Raw genomic sequence first — 20537 nt, 5'->3', positions numbered from 1 at the left:
CACTTACATCCCTTTTAAAGAATGACTGCACCCTAGATTTGTTGTCCCTTTTTATAAAATGTGTATTTTGTTAAGTAAAGCTATGAAGGAAGAAGATCAAAGAAACATTTAAGATGACAAGAGGGCTGGATCACCTCTGCTGTGAGGACAGGGGGTGCTCACCTGCAGGAGAGAAGGCTCCAGGGAGACCTCAGAGCCCCTTCCAGGGCCTAAAGGGGCTCCAGGAGAGCTGGACTGGGGACAAGGGATGGAGGGACAGGACATGGGGGAATGGCTTCAAATTGCCAGAGGGTTGGTTTATTTAATATATTTGGAAGAAATTGTTCCCTGTGAGGATGGGGAGGCCCTGGCACAGGGTGCCCAGAGAAGCTGTGGCTGCCCTGGATCCCTGGAAGTGTCCAAGGCCAGGCTGGATGGGACTTGGAGCAGCCTGGGACAGTGGAAGGTGTCCCTGCCCATGGCAGGGGGTTGGGATGAGATGAGCTTTGTGGTCTCTTCCAACTCAAACCATTCTGTGTTTCTGTGATTTTAGTTTCTTACGAATAAATATCGAAGCTCTGCATACCCAAACTTAGAAGTAATTGGAAAAAAAAAAAAAAAAATTCCCCACTGTGTTTTGTTTAAAAACTCAATTGCACTCATAAAGTCAATTCTGGCAATACTGTGTATACATGAAACCACGTTCTTTTAAGGAACTACTTTTCTTTGAGCAAAGCAGCTCATTCATCTAAATTGATCACACATAAGTGCATTTGCACAAGCAGAGCTGTTCATTTATATGCCTATTTCAGCCAGGCACTTAACCATATCCTTAACCAGGAATACACTTTACAGTGACCTAAAACTGGGAATGAGCCATTCAATCTAAAATAATAAATTCTCTCCCAACCCACAGTCTGGAAATGCACCATATTGGAAAACACTTCTAGAAATTATTTGAAGACTATTCTGTTTCAGAAAATAATTTACTCATCAGAACCATTATATACTGGACAGGACACTACTAAACAATACTATTTTATAAGTACATTGAGGAGTTTTTGTGTCATAGGAAGTGGTTTCATTTTCTTCTCCCTCCTAGGGGATGGCAGCTCCCCTGACAGCGCTGCAGTGCTTCCTCTGGATGTGGCCCAAGTAAGCTGACATTTGAGAGACATCACAGAGCTGAGAGGAACTATATTAATTATTAGGAAAAGTCAAAGCTGACTTCAGAATAGCCCAAAAAAAAAAATCAGATAATTCAGTATCATGTACAACATGTTAGAGTTAAATTACACCCCAAATATAATTTAAGCTCTGATCTTTATTGTAGGTTTTAATTAAACCTTCCTAATTAAAAACAAACCAAAAAAACAAACAAAAAACACAACAAAGCACATCTCAGGAATAATGCTTTAATGACAATATCAATATTCAGATGGGAGATGTGAAACCTAAAGCTCTGTCATGACCTGATTCAAAGGTCACTGAAGCAAACAGAGACTTCACATACCGTAAAATCGCAGAATGGTTTGGGTTGGAAGGGACCACAAAGTCCATCCAGTTCCACCCCCCTGCCATGGGCAGGGACACCTTCCACTACTCCAGGTTGCTCCAAGCCCCGTCTAGCCTGGCCTTGGACACTTCCAGGGATCCAGGGCAGCCACAGCTTCTCTGGGCACCCTGTGCCAGGGCCTCACCTCCCTCACAGGGAAGGATTTCTCCTTAATATCCCATCCATCCCTGCCCTCTGGCAGTGAGAAGCCATTCCCTCTTGTCCTGTCCCTCCATCCCTTTTCCCCAGTCCCTCTCCAGCTCTCCTGGAGCCCCTTTATGCCATGGAAGGAGCTCTAAGGTTCCCCCAGAGCCTTCTCCCCTCCAGGCTGAACACCCCCAGCTCTCCCAGCCTGACTCCATAGGAAATTTACTGCAGACCTGATATTAATCAGCCAAGGATCAGCCCTTAACTTCAATACACATAAAGATATCTCACACTTCTGATTTTTAACACAAATTCCCTGTGTTTCTCTTTCCCTTCTGCCTTGAAACAGCTGTGTGCACACTCATCTCCCTTTCCTTGTCTCCAAGGCTCACGACTTTGGGCTGTTTTCTTATGCACCTTCCCATGCAAACAACTTTTCTCCACATCTTCCTTGCCTGAATTTTTTTGTCCCATCCTATCTTGTCTGTTTGCAGACCTGGCACCAGCATCTCTTCCTTGTGTCTCTCTCGTCTCCAGCTTTACCCCTTCCACATTATCACAAGGAAAACATGTGACCTGTCCAGAAAAGGTCTCTCAAAATCTACTTCCCTTGGCTACAGACCTGAATTTAAGACTAATTTTCCCTTATCTAGCCACATCCTCATATTTTTTATCTGTTAAAAGTCTTTTTCTTCTCTTTTTTGCTAATCTGATGCACACATTTCTGCAAATGTATTGCATCCTCAAGGCTTTCTTACTCAAACCATGTATTAAGCGACTTCCAAATATAGTGAATTTCTAAGTATGTCTGCAGTATCAGGTTTTCAGACATTTGATCCAGTTTCTGTTTTGATTGTAATCTCTCTGGGACATGCTTTGTGTCTTCATTTGCATTCTGTATGTAATGTTTCATAAATTACTTTTTAAAAATGTGAATTTTGCTGTTGTTTTTACTTGTGACTTTAGCATTAAAGCTATATCACAGTTAGTATTTGGAAAAGTTCAGTCTTTAGGAAGTTTCTAGTCAGTCCTAATTCAGGTAAAATTTGACTGGATTTCATGAAATCTCTGACTAAATCCAGGCTGACGTAATACTTCGATCTGTGAACACTGGAAGTTTTCCATGACGTAAATGAATCCAGAGAAATAATCTAGAGACATATTATTAACAAGAACATTTATATATGTGTATATATATATATATGATTTAATGCTAAGGACTATCTGATCAGAGATACTTTTTTTTGTACGTGTGTGTGAGTAACCACAGCCTGGTACACCCTGAGCTTTACTGCTTTTCCATTACAGCTAGTCCCAAAAATTACTCCCATGTGGAAGCAGACAGAAGTGCTGATTAGAACAGATTAGAAACTTTATTTGACATATTCAGGATTAAATATATATTTTTATGAACACTCTTTTTTAACTGTCTCATTTTCAGACTTCAGAGCAAGCACTGCCAAGAGTTTGAATCCAATCAATTTCTTTGTGAGGTCACACGAATAATTTGGATAAACCATCCTTGTACTTCACATGGACACTCCAGGACTGTTAAAAGCAGCAGTTCATCTCTTCATCCCAATGCAATCCCCAGCTGAATTAATGAATTCACTGCCTGGCCTTGAATCTTTAGTGTTTGATTTAGCACAGGCAGGGTAAGTCCCATATATAATCTCGCCCTGGCACCTCTCTCTCTCCCTCCCCATATATAAGTGGGCATATAAGATAATATCTACTATATAAATATCTATAGATGGATATGTATATTCATGCTGACTGATACTTCTGTTCCAGCCATGCTATTCGTTATCAGTCATGATAGTCCTAAGAATTTCTTGAATTTCTTGCATTGCATTTACAATGATTTAATATTATCAAGTAGTTAATATTTATCAGCTTTCTCTGGAGCCCTTAGAACTAATTTTACTAGCAGAGAGTGTGCCCACCCTGCTAAAAATACAGATGCAGAGAAGAGAGAGAGCCTTTAGGAGAAAATAAGTTTCTATTATAAAGACAGAGACAAAATACTTCCTTTAGTCCCTCATTAGTTATCTATTTTAATTTAACTGATGCTGTTCTTTTGCCTTTAGCAAACACAGAGCCTTGGTGAAGGCCCAGCAGTGATCCCCAGTCAGGAGTGGCAAAGATCCCAAAGAGATTTCAGCCTTATCAGATAATAATGCTGCTGCTGAAAGCTCCTTTGCCGGGGTCTTTATATGACTCTGCTAAAACATTTTTCTTTTGGACTTGCCAGCAGCCAAACTAACAAGACTTCAGTGACAAATGATCTATTTAACCTTCCAGAAAGGAATCCCGACTTGTTTTTTAGGACTGTTTCCATTTTTATGTCTGAACAACCAGACAAAGACACATCACCTTTCAAAGAAAGTGATGATGCAATCTCAACATTTGGAGAAGCATCTCAAAAATATCATTTCACCACAGTGCTTTTGTCTTTTTGTTTGATGGCTTTTGGGCAAAGAAGAAGGTATATGCAGAATACAACATAAATCTGATCTGCAATGGCGAGATTGCTGTAAATTTCATAGAGACTATTTCCCTAAGTCAGTAGGACAAACTAATTATCTACAGTTTTAACTTTCAGAGGTGGAGTCTGGAAAAACCACACACCTCCTCAGATTTTAAGAGTCATTAAGAAGTTGATGCAATGACAGTCAGAAAGAACAGATGTAGATGAGACCTTTGGAGGCTATTTAATATTTCCCTTTCTCCTCATCATTGTTTCAGGGCCCTGTGCCAGCTGGAGGATTTTTGGTTTTGATTCTCAGACTTTTAAACAAAGCAAGTTTCGATCTATTGCTAAGTTTATCCTAAAAAATGGTGAAATTTAACTGGTAAGAGATGTCCTTCTGTAAGGAACTCTTGACTAAAGCAGATAATTTTCACAGATGCATAAAAAACCAAACCAGGAGATATCTTCAAAGTCACCTTGTACTGATACAGCTCTCAGAGAAGGCAACAATATCTTACTGACTTTAGCATCAGATCTCTTTCTTCCAGTACAAGGAAATTATTTTTATCTAAAAGCAAACTGGTCAAGGGGCTTTTACTCATTATGTTTCCTGAGCTGGAGTAAATCCATGTTTGTCTTGACCCTCTTAGTCAAGACATTGTTGATTTTCAGCTTTAATCCTCCTTGTATTCATTTCATTCTTCTCACAAACCACTGGAACTAGGAGTTACATAATCAGCTTCAACAATTTCTCTTTTCTCTTTTTTTCCATATCCATGCTTTTCAAACACCTACATACATATCACATCCTCCTGAGTTGCTCCAGATCCAATGTTTGAACTAATTCTTCATGACAGGATGTCAATGTCAAGCATTATTGAGACTTAAACAGAGGCAGTGATTGCCAAATGTAATATTCCATCATCTTCCCAAGCAAACTGTTGAGAGCTGATAGAAGGGAGGGTCTGATTCAGCTGCACTTACCCACTTTTCCAAAAATAGCTTTTTAGCCTCTTTTTCCTGTAGCATTGGTTTCTGTTTCTTTGCTCTGAAGGGTGAAACAGTTCATTGCTCTGAGGGCTTATATGAGAATTATGTTCAATTTTCATCACTTTAGCAGAAAAAGCTGTGAAGCCAAGGTACAGCAAAGACACTCCTGACAAATAATGTGAGGTCTGCTTTCCCTTCACAAATGGAATGGGAATGAGACGACAGTGCAGTTCAAAGGAAATTTTCATGGGCTCTTGAAAAATAAATATGGAGCTCAAAATTGTCTTTAAATTTTGAATCAAATGTGCTTTAACAACCACTGTTAAGGTGGATGACTCATAAAGAGATGGTATTATACAGGCAGGAAAACAAAATTGTGAAAATAAAGTGGATTTATTTTTTAAATTACCGTTATATATCCCTAAACCATCTTCATACACATATATCTTAAGAAAACAATGACAAAAATTCAAGCCAGGCCACACAAATGGAAATCTGGCGTAATTAATACTCTTTTTGACAACTGTGAAACTCCTGTTTTCAATTTGTAATTCAGCTGAGCCGATGACAGATTTCTCTTCATCATCACTGATTTATGAGCTCATCTTGTCAACTTTTTCCCCCCCTTCCCACACTATTTGCACAAGCTGAGGCAGTTTTTTTATCCTCAGAACAAAGGGCAGCATTTCAAGAAACACTATCAAATTGTGTCAATCCATAGCTGCCTTTTGAAATTAAGCAGATTTTGTCTGAATGCCACAGCTCAAGTACTATAAGGAAAGGACATAAAGCAAAACTAAAAGAGCTCCATATGATCAGAGCCTGAATGTCTCCAACATCTTTCTCTTTTTTTCCAGGGTTTTGGATTTTAGTTTGGTTTTTAGATTTTTTTATTTATTTAATTTATTGGTTGTTGGTTTTTTTATTAGATGGAACCTGATAATTTGCTCATATCCTATTTTAATAGAAGGACTTTTATGAGAAGCAAATGAGTTGTTGGATCATTAATTAGTACACTGCTACTAAGAATATGATTATTAAGATGAGTAGTAATTCATCTAACATTGATATCATCCAAAGAAGAGAAATGCTCAGTAAGTGTCTATTTAGGTATTTATACAATATTAGCTGATAATGGTATATTTCACATTCCGGAGTTAAGAAGGAAGATATGAAAGAGTAACTCTAATAGAAGCTGGAGATTTGAATCAGAATGTTTAACTGGTTTGTGTTAGACAGTATTAACAGATCTAGTTGGTCAGTGCTCTAGGATGGAAGGGGAATAAGTAAACTAAGAAAAATGGCTTTAAAAACGCATTTCACAATTCAAACCAAACTGAAGAAGAAAAGGGGATTCTCTAATATAGTTATTTTAGAGCTGGAATTTTTACAACCTCTCTTTCTAGGCAGAGAAACCTCACTGAATATACAAACATTTCAAAAAGTCTAGCATTTAATTTCTCAAAATAAAACTTACCACCCAGTTCTTCTTGTCTTTCCTCCTTCTTTTACAACTGCTATCATCTTTTTGACCTCACACCTCCAATCCCAAGGATAAGGCTTGGAAGACAAGAGTGTAGCCATGCAATTATGATCCTTTTATTAGCAGGTAGTCTGTGTCCTTGTATGGAGCTGCTCAACAGAGGCAGGTAAGAAAGCCTGGCTGATTCTTCTGATTAGCTGAATAATCAGGCAGTTGTTTCTTTAAATGACCTTGCCTGTTATGATACAGTTTATTATCAGCTTCCTTACACTGCTTGCTCTCTAAATACTCCCCTCTCTATTGTAATCTCTTCCTTGACTCAGGAGAATATATTTTCTCCTTTACTTTTCTTCCACTGAAACTGTCAGCATCTTCTCCCAGTGCTTCCTCTTGGATCAAGGTAATTGAACGCTTATCTCTTGTTTAAATGATACCATTAGAAGTTTCATTTCAGTATCAGTCTTATTTCATACCACGTATGATACACACAAGTTTCTGTAACGCTGCAAGGAAAGGAAATTTCTACAGAAACACCAGGGTCAGTTAATGTTTCCAGTTCACTTGTCAAACATCCCATTAATTCATTTAGCCTGAAATTCATACAGGACTTTGTTAATTGTATTCAAAGGTCAAGCTCTACAAAAACCTTGTAATAAGGATATTGTGTAAGAGTTTCTTGAGTAAATGCTTCAGAAACAGTGGTGTGGAAAATCCACTGTCTTTAAACAACCATATTTGTAAGAACAAGGATATTTAATTTGAGTAACTACCATGCCCATCACTTGTATGTTCTTCTTTTTGCTCCTGGTCCTACAGAGACAATTCAGTTTACCTGTCTCAAATGCTAGAAGAAAATACAAGAGTGCAAGCAGTTTTGTTGATGTAATTTATGGAGCTAGTTTAGAAAAAACATAGAATGTCAGCAAAGGGAACTATTTTTATCACAGTCTATTGTTTAACAACCCTTCACGGTCATCAAATTTAGTGCACCTATAAAATGCAAGGCAGCTGCAGGGGATGAACCAGCAGTTTAAAAATACTAAAGAGCCAAAAATTATCCAATCCCCCATCTCCCTGATCCACTGATATTGCATGGTAGTGAAAAGAAGTGTATATACAGTTTTCACAAAAAGTTGACAGAGTTTTAAAATTACACAATTTGGGGATGCAATTTAAGCAGTTATTAAAATTAGGAGAGTTAGCGACTGTCCAGAGCTGCAAGCTGAATTACTGTGCTCAGAAACAAGCAGGGAAGTCCTCACAGGACTGAGGTGAAGTCCACACAAGAATGTTGTGACATGTATCAGACATAGAGGACCAAATTCACACCTAATGGGAGCTCCTGAATTTCCTTAATGTCTGAGGAGTTGGGCTAATTTCCATCACAGTAATACAGAAACCTGATGGATAACTGAAAATTGTGAATGGCCCAAGCCCCCATAAGCTAAAATTTCATAAAAAATAATATTGTAAGGGGATTAATTTTTGTTTGATTTGCATCCTTATGGCACGGGAAACAATCACTGGGCTCACTCTCCAGTTTACTGGGGAAAAAAGGAATTACTTGAAAAAACCCTTGCATTCTCGCCCTGTTTCATTAGGTTCCATCTCACCACCAAGTATTTGGCTCTGTATTGACTATTTTTGTCTTTCTGCTTCCATTCCTGCTGCTGTCAAAGCCCACATCCCTTCTCTCCCCCACTGAAATCTCCATCATCAGCTCTGCCCTTCAACCTCCCTACCTGCTCCTCTTCCAGCACTCTTGCAGGATTTCATCTCCTCCCCTGGAGTCGAAGTTACAGCTCAAAGATTTTTGCATCAAAAAATACTTCTGTGGAAAGCCTGCTAAAAATCTTAAGGAAAAGAAAAATCACAACAAGGAGCTGGAAGACTGTTCCAAGGAGCAATGAAGGAGAACCTTTGCACACCTGGCTGAAAACCTCTAAGGCAGCACAGGGTATGGCATCAGGGCAGACTCTATTAATGCTTGGCCGAGTAGTATTTAGCTGAGAAATCTGCTGTGTGTAGCAGCCAATAAATATTTGATTTGTGCTCTTGTATTGTGTGTACAGGACTTGCAGAGCCTCCCTGTACTCAGTAAAAGGTGCCCAAAAAAAGGGATACACAGGGCTCAGTTTTCCTGATGATTTTCCCAGGGATAGAGCTGGTGGCCCGTGATCTTACATCGCTGCAAGAATAACCCAATCCCAGCAAAAACCTCACCATTCCCAAGAAAAATCACAGCCATTGTCAACATTTTCCAGCAGCTTCCTAAGTACTGTGTTTATGCAGACTAACAGTTCAATTTTATTTTATGAATGCTGTTTTACTTCCATTTTGTGCTGCAACCTTCAAGAGAGAAGCAAACATTCCTGCTTCGGCCACAGCACTGAATGTGGAGAACAATCAGAGCCTGTGAGGAAGCTGATTTTTCATTCAAATGCAAACTGCACGGCACAAATAGTTGGCCACTACCCCAAAGAATCCATCCTGCCAGGTTGCTTTATAATGCTTCACTTAAGGATGGATCACCTGTTCCTTTCCCTGCTTTTTCTGGAGATGTTTTCAGCTAACACTCCATTACTGCCAGGATTCAGGACCAATTTTTAATAGTCTGGTTTTCACTTGTAGCATTTGGTATTTTCATAAGGAACTGGAATTTCTTAGAAGGTGCTCAAAAACACATCTTTGAGTAGGTGGCCTATGAATTCTCCTCCTGTGGATAGTTTTGAAGTCAGCCAAGAGAAAGTGGTTTTGGTTGTGGGTTGCTTTTCCTTTGAGAATAGATTTAAATCAGGACAAAATATGATCAGCAGGAGAAGTAAAAAAGGAGTATCTCGGTTGCTAAATGACCTGCCATAGCCTGATAGCCACAATCTAATGTTATTTATTCATAGACTCTGCTTTTTTTTCCTTTCTTTTTATTCTTGGAAAAGCTTATCAAAGTGACAAAACCCATTTAAACCTGACAGAAAACACAGCAGACATGAAGCATTTTTGTACCATCACATCCAGTTAACTCTTCTCCTCACATCTTCCCTTTGTCTGTATGTGGGATTTCTACATACTGGACCTTATTCTCCCTGCATTTCAGACCTTTGATGTCTCTGTTCACATTTTGCAAAGAGACTTTTGTTTTCAGTTCTGAGGGTCACTCTAAGACCAAAAAGCCCTTGTTGATAATCAAAAGCCTAAAGTTTTCTGTGTCTCTGGGTCTTTGGCTTCAAAATACCTGCAAAAAAAATCAGTGCAAAAGGAACAGCAGGAAATTTCATAGAATCACAGAATTTCTGAGGTAATTTACCCAGATAACCTTGGCCACTAACAACGTTTAGACAGTGTTAATCAGAAATATTACCTATTAACAAGTGCCAGATTTACACATGCACCAGCTTTGGTCTTATCCTCCCTGAGTTATGAAGTCATCCAGATCTTTCAAAAACATTTCTCCTTGTCTTTCATGCCACAAGAAAAGGAAGTGCTTTCTCTTGAAGAAAGATTTTCCATATATATCAAAGTATTTCAGTTCCTTGTATGCATCAACAAGTGGACATAACAAAGGAAAAAAATATATCCTTGCTGAGGGACTGGAATATATGATGTTCAGGATGAAAACTGGTCTATTCAGGAAAGGGTCTGTGTAAGCTGGTAGCTCATGTTAGACTGGGATGGGTTTCTCTAAATCAGGGAGCCCTTTCCAGCTCCCTACTTTCTAATCCTGGGGTTTGATGGTGAGTTAAAGGATAATGCTTTATACAAGCTAATAATAATATCCTTACCAGTACTGGACCGTGGGTGCTTGACAGCAAATGTTTTATGTGAGACTGCAGAGCAGTCTACATTTGTGCTTCCCTGTGCTCATAACTCCTGCAAACCTTCACACTCCTCAGGTTTGCTTTTGTCAAAAAAGATATTTCCACTCCTTTGTATGGAATAAAGAGCTCCAATGAGAGCATGGAAAATAATTTAAAAAAAAAATGAGAACAAAGCTGGAAAATTAGTGTAATGCCGATCTGCATTTATGGCTGAAATCAGCCTGGCGTGAGCACAGCAGGGACACAACGTGAAAGTCCTCAGAATGCAAGGACCACAGCTTTGGAAATAAACTGAAATCGTAACTGGGAGGGAAAAGAGGTGGTTCCTTCACATTTTTTGCAGTGCTGTGGAATATTCTGTAGTTCCAAATCATTCCTGAGCTAATTTCAGAGTTAGTGCTACAAAGGCACGTGCAGGGAACACCCATCAGAAACTGGAATAAATAAGTTACTTGAATTCATTCATTAGAAAAGGAGACATAGCTCTGGCCTAAACCCATTACTCTCAGCTTACTCACTAGCCTGGTTACATAATTTTTCTAGACCTGTTCATGATACTCTGTGTCTCAAGTTTACAGGTGACAACAGAGCTTGTCTAGGAAGACAAACTGATCCGCAGACACACATCTTTTCCATGCTAATCTTCTCCTTCAGAGAACACATAAACAACAGCTCTGAGAACTCCTACATAAATCACACAACTCCATAACTTTCCACCTGCATATTTTTCTAATCATATCTTAAAAGATGCTGTGATTCTCCATAACAGAAAAAGGAAGCTCTTTGTCTCTGCAGATGAATAGCAAACAGAAAATAAAACACCCCATAGAAAGTCAAGGTTTTGGACTTTTTTTTTTTAATTAGAAAATCCTGATTCATCACTATTGGACAATTTTGTGAAGATTTTATTTCCCTTTCCTGAACTCACTCTCTGAAATGAGGAAGACAGACAAAAAAGAATTCCCACAGACAAAGGGCAGAATAAATAGTTCCCCTTGTTGCAAACAAATGTTTAACTGTGTATGCAAACTGAAAGTTGCAATGGGAGACACTAATTCCACACTTTCATTGTTTCGACTGCCAGGTTCAAATTCCTGTATCAATTTAGGTGCAGCATTTCCTGTACCTCAGTTATTCTGTGGTAAAAAGCTGGTGTGGGTCTGTGTTTCAAAATACCTTTTGCATTCCACAAAAACCCTTCATGGCATAAGAAATGGCTTTTTTAACCTTCATTTTCAGTAAACTGTTCTGGTATATAAACACACAAACACACACATATGTGCAAATAAACACAAATAAACCAACAGGGGCAACAGGCAAATGAAAGGGATAACTGAAAAGCCACAGAGCAACATGTCAAATTCTGATTTGATTGAAACAGATTATTTCCATTATTAGAGATAGCACTCTATAAATATTAAAGCTAAATAACTTCAATGCTTAATTACTTGATTAATCAGTCAGCAAGCTCTTCTTGGATCCTCTCAGTAAACTATTACAGACCATCAAGGCTGAGATCTCCCATGGCTGAGACGCTGGGACAACAAATCATGCAGAGAGGTGGGTTTTTCTCCTATATTCTTTCCTCAAGGCTGACAATACACATTTTGGGAAGATGGGAAGAAGAAATTCTGAGCAAATCAGGCCATAAAATTGTACAAGTACAATAGTATAGAGTTATAAACAAAACTTCCTTTTTTTTTTCCTTCTTTTTTTTTTAGCAAGGTATGTATGTTTTGAAGTCTAGACATTCTACCTGAGCTGAGATTATGTGTAACCCAACCAGAATCTGAACCAATCGATTTTTTAAGACCCTTAACAGTCTTTCAAATTACACACCTGATCCATTTAATTCTGCCTGCTGCCAGGTACCAAAGGGATTATGGCTTTGCACCTGCTAGAAGTAATTGATTTAGGCTGAGAGATGTCTAATTCTAAGCATAGACGTGATAACCAGATGGGGATGCATTCCTCAAAGAAATCCATGTCCTTTGTATGAATAAACAATAATTTACGGAAAATTAAACCTAGGTGCTGACTCTGAAGGCTGTTGAGAAGGATGCTCAGCCATGGCAGTGAAACATCAGTGATATCAAGGCCATTCTCAGAAAGAATTGTGAAAATCTGAGGATTGCACTGAAGGTTGTAGGGGGAAGTCCTCTCTCCATATTCAGGCTTCCCTAATTGTTATACTAAGCCCTGACGAAGCAGAGATACCAGCAGCTCTTTTTAGGAGAAGCACCACAATAAGCAATTAGAATAAAAAATTCAATATTAAGTGCATGGTCTGACAGCCCCACTCCCAGGAGCTTCCTGGTGCCCACCACGGAGCCCAACACTGGAGGGGCTGCTGAAGATCACCAGATGCACATGCTTTGTTTTACTGCTGAACAAGTAACAATAACAGCTGAAAACAAATGAACCTATTAGCATTGATTGAATGGGGAAGGAATTAAAAAATAAATTAATCCCTCCTGGTCAGAAGAATCAGAAAGAAAATTCATTAGCAAAATTTCTGCAAAGACTCAGGGTTTGTAAAAGAAGCTTGAGACCCTTTTCACTTCAGAAGCCTCTTAACAAAATGATATTCTACAGCATATTTTTACTAATTTCTGGATATCCAAAGTGAATGTGATTATGTCTTAGAGGAAATTATTTATATAATAAATCATCAGATATCACCAATCTAAGGAACTGTTTTGACCACCTATTTCAAATGAACTGAGTTTTAAAGGTTAAATTGAGCTCTCTACTGTACAGCTACAGACTGTTACAAACTCCATGGAAAAAAAAAAATTGAAGCCTATATAATTTCTATCATCATTAAAATGTCATGACATTCAGTCCATAAGCTACAAAGACCATTCTGAAAATTGAAAGGAAAAGAGATCTTGAAATAAATGACATGACCTTCAGTTCTTTACCAATGAAGAGAAATTAAGGTGAAATTACATGCTCCTAATACCCAGATTGCATTCACATTTCACACAAAAAACCCCCCCCCAACTACTGAAAGCACTTATAAGAACTCCAGAAGAATTTGATCCCCTAAATTCTTGGAAATCTAGAAGTTTAGATGATATGTATCATACTTGTTAGAATCATATATGTAATACCAACATTCTTTTAAGAAGCTCTTTAAAATCTGTAACATCACCCCATCTTTTTTTTAGTATCTGTGACCTTCAGTAACTCAACCACTAAAATATCATAAATACACACTTCCCACCTATTATCAGTAAGAAACAAAGGTGAGCACCAGGTGTGGGAATTTACAGCCTTCACGGTGTCTGAGGACAGATTGCAAACTCCCATCCTATTGAGACCATTTCCCACTGAGGTACTGGTGCATCAAGGCTTGAAATCAAACACCGGTCCCATGGTCAACACACCATTTTTCTTTCCAGCATATCATTTGGTCAGACTGCAGGAATGTGATCTGGAAAATTGGGAAACCCTGAGTCATAAATTATCCACACCTTTGCCAAGGGAATGGGTACTGGAGCAGCTGGGAAGTTTCACTTTTAATCCAGTTTAAGGCATGTTGACACCCCTGAGCCTCGTGGTGGTGCTCAGCCTGAGCTGGGTGACTTCACAACTGTGTTTCCTCAATATGCAACAGTAACAAAATGTAATAAAAATGTTAATGAGGCAAATTAAGTGCAAGAAGTTAAATGATGCTGATAATATCATAACTCTGTGTCAGCTATCTCGTGCACAACATCCACACTGAGTTCAAGGAAGGAGGAGGCATAAACTGTTCTTTGTATCGAGCGTGACAGTTTTGGAAACCTCAACAATCCCTCAGATAATGAATTCACAACACAAAGTCAAAAAGAAAATATTTTTCAGAGGTGTGGAATATCTTTTGTTCAGATGTCAATTTTCCCTTCGGTTTAGCCCTGTTGGAAGGAATTCGGAAGGAAGGAAGGAAGGAAGGAATTCGGAAGGAAGGAATTCGGAAGGAAGGAAGGAATTCGGAAGGAATTCGGAAGGATTTCGGAAGGAATTCGGAAGGAAGGAAGGAAGGAAGGAAGGAAGGAAGCACAACTTACAATATACCCATTTATATATATAAGAAAGAAAGAAGGAAAGAAGGAGGAAAGAAGGAAGAAAGAACAACTTGCAATATACCCAAATATATATATGCCAAAAAGAAAATAGACTGGATATGTACTGGGGATAGTAACCTGGTTTCTTTCTTGCTCTGTGCCTCTCATGTAGTTTTCTAGGAACTGGAGTGTGCTTGAACTTCCAGGTATCTGAATTGTAGGAAACAGCCAGACTCCCCTCACTAACATAATTCTCCTTTTGGTAAAATCACAGAGGAGCAACATGAGAGACAGAAACTCCACATCCTGCTGCTGACTCCCCTGTGCCGTTGCCCAAGCTCACACCAGCCAAAGGAATACATGAATACCAAAAAGCTTCAAATCCTCACTGCAAAGTTTAAGGTAAGCTCCCTTGGATTTCTAAAAATGCAGAGCACCTCAGTGGTCCCAAAGGACAAGTTGTCTCAAACTGGAAAGTCAAGAAAGAGAAAAGAAAAAGAAAAAAAAAAAAAAAAGAAGAAGGAGAAGGAGAACAAACAAAAGGAAAAATAAAGAAAAATCATTTACCCCCACTAAAAATGCTGGCCATGAACTCTGGATTGCTTCAATACACTGTACAACAAATTTTTATCATTTCACAGCAAGCCACTATCAGCTTCACTGGACAGACACAAAATGTACATTTTATAGCAATAAACTGCAAATTCCTGCTTTCCAACTTTATTCTAAAATATGCATTATTGATAATTTAATCACTATACACCTTGCACGGGTATTTTCTTGATTGTACAACTAGATTGGTTCATTACTGACATAAATACTGGCATACAGAGTGCTGGGATACAATGCAATGTATTCTGAGATGCTGTATCCACCTCTAAATTTCAATTATATACATCCCAGTATGTATGTGTGTATATATATATGTATACATATAAACTTTCTCTTGTCTCTTTCTCATTGACTCTTTTTCATATTCTAGTCGCTTGCAACCCATGTTCCTTCCCCTTAGCTCTGTGCATCTCACTGCACCCTATTTTATCCACTTGCACTGTTAATATTCCTCCCACACCCACATTTCCTGCCCTGTGGGGGCAGAAGTATCAGTACAGAGTTCAGCACAAAGACCTGGTATTGAGTGCCACCACATCTTAATTTATTTGCTTCCAAGAGCAGTTGAGTGGTTCTCAAATAGAGTTAATTCTGGTTTATTTTTTCGTGGTTGGATGAGACTTGACTTCACATTGATGACTTTTCTCCACCAGAAGCAGCCTAGATCATCTTGAAATTGCCTATGCCTTGTTTTCTTTGACTTTGTTGCACCAAGTTTTATTACACATGCCTTGCACTAATATTTACTGCCACCTTGCTATACTTTTTTGGTTCTCTACTGCACTTTCACCTGCCCTGCTGCTGGAGGTCTGGAGTTGCTGTGTTTGGTATCCGACCCATCACAGCCTCAGCCTCTCTCTTTCCCAATGCCCAGGACTTTCTGAGAGCTGAACCATCAACTCACTGTCCATCTCTTGCCCACTTTGTCATACTGAGCTGCCAAAACCACCTCACAGTCTCTTAGCAGGTTCTGTCTCCTTTTTATCACTTCTATTTTCTGTATTTCTGTTATTCTGGTATTGGTCTGTCTTTGTAGTTCTGGAATATCCATCCTTGAAGATATTCAAATTTGCCTGGATAAGACCTTGGAGCAATCTGATCTAAGATGACCACAGAGACTTTCACAGGTCCTTTCCAACCTAACTTTTCTGTGATTGCCTCACAACTAAATGGGAAGCAGGATCTGAGTTGTCCATTCTGTCTTGATGCTGGGTATTATTCATGAAATCTTTACAGCACCATCAAATCTACCAAAACTTTGCTTTGTATTCTCTTTACTTCCTTTCTTTCCTTTGGAACTCTTACTTTTTTTCCTTTGCCACCAATGCCCTTTGTTACTTCATGGGTACTGAGATGAAGTAATCCTGTACCCAAATTCCATGTATAGCGCTCTGTCATCGCTGTTTGGAGCCATTTCATTTGCTCAGATCTGCTTTTCTCAGCAAATGATTCACAATTCCCATGAACACTCCTGCTTCTAATTACAGATTCGTTAACATTTTCAAGGCTACTCCCAAATACCACAGTTCTAACACTGCAGTGTCTACTCTTTCAGTTTTTTACTGCATGCAAGAGAAAATGTAGAGAGCTTGTGAACAATGACCATAACCCAATGAGGGAATGAATTATCAAAACACATGTAATTCCTTACCTTAGTGCCAATGTAACTCCTTGAGCTATTTCCTCCCCAAAATAGGGTTAGAAATTCTTAATTCTGAACTTGTCATTCTATTGCCACTACAAACCCAGTGCTTTTATGCTGGTGGGACGCCCAGTGACCCTGACTGCAGCACCTATGGAAATTTATTGCACATTTTGGACTCACCAGACAGTGATCACTCAGAATAGCTGGTTTTAGATAACAGCATTTAAGAGACTCTGTACCAATACAGAGAAACTCTTGCTTTGTGCTGGGGCACTGGCAGAGATTCTGCAATTGCAGGTTGTCTTCAAGACTGACGTTCTGTTATCTCCTCAAAACATTTATTTCCTATACCTGACCATGTCTCCAGCTTTAACACAGACCATCATAAATGCAGAATTTTAAAGATGTAAAAGGTTTGCACAGGGAACGTTGGAGAGCCAAGATTCCCAAATATATTTGGCTTTAGAATATTTAGATTAAGGAAAAATCTGGTCTTTGGGGAAGATCAGAGATGTTTTGTCCAGGGAGGCTGTGGCTGCCCCATCCCTGAAGGTGTTCAAGGTCAGGTTTCACAGGGTTTGGAGCAACTTGGTCTAGTGGAAGATGTCTCTGCCCATGGCAGGAGGTTGGAACTGGATGGTCTTAAAGGTCCATTTCAACCCAAACTATTCTGCGATTCTCTGATAAGACCCCTCTTGTTTATTGCTTGGTTGGTTGTTTTTTTTTAGTTTGTTGGTCTTCATTAATAGAGTTTTTAATGAAGTCCCATAAGTAACTCCACTGAGAAGCACAGCTGGAACGCAGCTTTCCCACAGCACCATAGAGAAAATGAGCAACAGAGGATAACTGAAAGTCTTGAATCACTTTACCATAGGGAGAGAAATGTGGAGCTCTCCCCTAAAGGAAAATTTTATGTAAACCAGAGTGGATTACCAGCATGGCCCCAGCTGCTCTTGGATTAAAATATGGGTCTGCAGTTGCAGAAATTAGAATCACCCAGAACTCTGCTGAAATTGATGTCACGATGCTGTAAGGGATGTATGGAGGATATATGATGCTATAAAGGATGCAACCTCAGAACCAGATGGTCTGATCAAAACCCTCCCTATGTCTGAGAAGATTCTTACTGGCTTTTATAGGATTTGAACGATTTCTTATAGTAATAGAAGCTCCTTTGTTGCTGGAGGAAGATATGCTACATTATTCTGCATTTATAAGTTAAAATCGTATCTTGGGAACTTCCATTAAAAAACCCAAACTTTCAGTTACAACTTTCTGCTGATTTATTCCACTTTAATTTCATACAGATCATTCAGAAATAAATCTGATTTACTGCATCAGATCTTTTTTTCCCTAACATCTTCCTAATATCCCAAAATGATCAAGAAGGCAAACTCTGTAACAGAGTTGGCTACTTTCAGTATCTGGCTATCAAGACATAGCTTAACAGGCAGGGTTCATATTGCAAGTAGCAAGTAAAATAGTATTTCTTTTCAATAATATTTAACAGCAGTAGTGGAAAAATCACCACTGAACACCTGAGTTTTCCTTGCATCAACAAGAAAATACGGCACAGAATCAGAGTAATAAAAGCAGAGCTCAACCACATGGTTTAAGAACATTTCTGGAATAGTCAAGTGAAATCAAATCTTCTCTGCTGAAATTAAACAATGAAAGTGATGATTGTAAATTATCCCTGAACTGAGTGCATTCCTAAGATACATCATCTTTAAGTAATACTTTCAACATTAAAATACAATTTTACTTATTAAAAGAAATCTAAATTTTATTTCCAGTTATGCTGAAAAATGGAGAAAACAGAAATGCAGGAAAATATGGATTAAAGAAAAGAGTAAATACACTTAGTGTTTAAGACTCAATAGCTGTTTTCACATTGCTGTTCTGCATGGGTATTATTACAAAATGTAGTTTTCCTCTGCTTTGCTTTTTTAGAACTGTCCTGAAGTGTGTTCCTTGCTTCCTCACATATTCTGTTTTTCACTCTTCAGCCTCTCACTCCATTCTCTCCCCACTCTTTTCCTGACAGACAATTACGTGGTTTTGCCCTTGAGTCCAAACCTCTCCAGCAGCGCTGGTCCCCTGCTCCATCTAGTGGGATCACTGCTGCTCCAACAGCCTGCATTGCCCAGGGAAAGGGATGGAGAGCACAGGGTCCAGCCTGGCCTCGGATACAGCTCCAGACTGTGGCTCATTACCCAGCTACATTTAACTCTGACATCCAGTTTATTTTACAAAATGTGGAGCACTATGCAAAATTTCTGCTGGTGTTACCTGACCACCATAACAAGAGTTACAGTTCTCAACACCTATGGATTTACTGAATGTTACAATGGGGTTTTTATCTTCCCTGTATCAAACAAAAGTAAATGCACACCAGCATCTTGATATTAACACCCAAAGAGCCAGCCCTGTCTAAAGATGTACGACTGAAAGCAAAGACAAACTGATGTGAGTCCTTCCAAGCTTTTGCAAGAGGCTCTGAACACCCATTTGGTAAATAAAGTATTTAAGCCCCATTTAAGTGCCATGTGAGCTGCTGTAAGATTAATATTTGAAAGTCTTTAGCAGAGCAAAAAAGGTCTTTAATTTATTTTCACTCTGGGAATCATGGTCAGCACCAGCACAGGAAACTGGCTCCCTGGTTATTCTTTTAATATCAATGTTTTTGTGATATAAGGCAGAATTTCCATCTTTTATGTTCATTCATTGTGCACTGGGCCCTGAAGCGCTGACTCGAGGAAGGTCTGTCCTTAGCACACACTAAATAAACTCACATCTCACCACTGGGCTCAGATTTATTTGCAGTGGTGACAGCTGAGTCAGCGTGTCCTGGGAATTTGAAATTTAACTTGGTTGGGATTCAGGGCCAGCAAAGTGAGCTCACCTGAGCCCAGCCAGAAGAGAGTCTGCAAATGTGTCTCCCACCAGGCAATGGGACATCCAAACTGCAGAAACCCCTCAAGAATATGATCCTAATGTCAGTGAAGTTGGGAGGACTTGTGAGGACTGAATGTAAACCCCTAATTTTAGATTTTGCAGCTTGTGGGAGGCTGCTCTCTCTGTCGGATGTCAAACACCAAACTCACTCCTGCTTCAATTGGTGCATGGCACACTCACATACACCCACTCAAATGACACAGAAATCCAGACATTTCTATGCCAGTCCATAGAACTCTGTGTATCACAACTGCTTTAAGTATATGGCAACTTCAGACACGTTGTAATGATGAAAACATTCATGGCTGCCTCTTCTGCAGGGGAGATGGGGTAAGTGCACAGTTCCAGAAACTATTCCTGGAGCCCCAGGAGGACTTCAAAAGTGCTATCATCTTTTACCAGTGTTAATTACATCAGGTTGGAACCACCAAATCCTTACCTGGAACATATAAAGACATATTTCCAAACTGATGTGGTAGAGTCCATAATGTAGTCTGGGCTCCTCATGCAGTTAATGGACACGGCCATCCAGAGCAGAGATGGAATTATTGGCTGCCACAGGTGCTCTAAGTCTTCCCAAGTTAGGAACTGAACTTTCTATTACTGTCCCTTGGTAGTGTCCATGAAGGGTTTTGTGTAACGCAGCTTCTCTGACTCTGAATGCAGGACAGCAGAATCACAGAATGGTTTGGGTTGGAAAGGACATTACAGCTCATCCCAGTTCCACCCCCTGCCATGGGCAGGGACACCTTCCACTAGCCCAGGTTGCTCCAAGCCCTGTCCAACCTGGCCTGGAACACTTCCAGGGATGGAGAGCATGGCAACTCA

At 39.3% G+C, this 20537-nt stretch overlaps 1 protein-coding gene across 3 annotated transcripts in view; it reads right to left on the bottom strand.

Annotated features, from left to right (window-relative positions):
- CTNNA2 (catenin alpha 2) overlaps positions 1-20537 on the bottom strand; it is a 462414-nt gene that overhangs the window by 177452 nt on the left and 264425 nt on the right. The gene's annotated exons all lie outside the window — the stretch shown is intronic.

Source organism: Corvus hawaiiensis, chromosome 5 (genome assembly GCF_020740725.1).
Source record: "Corvus hawaiiensis isolate bCorHaw1 chromosome 5, bCorHaw1.pri.cur, whole genome shotgun sequence".
Classification (NCBI taxonomy): Eukaryota; Metazoa; Chordata; class Aves; order Passeriformes; family Corvidae; genus Corvus; species Corvus hawaiiensis.
The sequence above is the reverse complement of the archived record's forward strand: the minus strand, read 5'-3'. Positions and strand labels throughout refer to the sequence as shown.